The sequence below is a fragment of the Penaeus monodon genome, chromosome 33, assembly GCF_015228065.2.
Source record: "Penaeus monodon isolate SGIC_2016 chromosome 33, NSTDA_Pmon_1, whole genome shotgun sequence".
Taxonomy (NCBI): Eukaryota; Metazoa; Arthropoda; class Malacostraca; order Decapoda; family Penaeidae; genus Penaeus; species Penaeus monodon.
Genome location: NC_051418.1, coordinates 11,908,220 through 11,908,426, shown reverse-complemented (window position 1 = coordinate 11,908,426; position 207 = coordinate 11,908,220). Strand labels below are relative to the sequence as shown.

The window sequence follows — 207 nt, the reverse complement described above, 5'->3', positions numbered from 1 at the left end:
AAGAGAGTTCTATGCGTAGGATGTATGGATATTTGTCAAAATGAATATCTCATGAGAATTTATGTTTATATGAATATATGTTCCTAATACGAGTGTACGTTACTTTTAAGAATATATTTTTACTTATTACCCACTAGTTTAAGTATATAATAGTATCACTTAAAAGAGTATATATCGCTTATAAAAATATCTTCCCTTACAAGAATA

At 25.6% G+C, this 207-nt stretch overlaps 1 protein-coding gene across 1 annotated transcript in view; it reads left to right on the top strand.

The window, feature by feature from the left end:
• LOC119594247 overlaps positions 1–207 on the top strand; it is a gene marked incomplete in the record, with an annotated part of 93,703 nt that overhangs the window by 22,492 nt on the left and 71,004 nt on the right.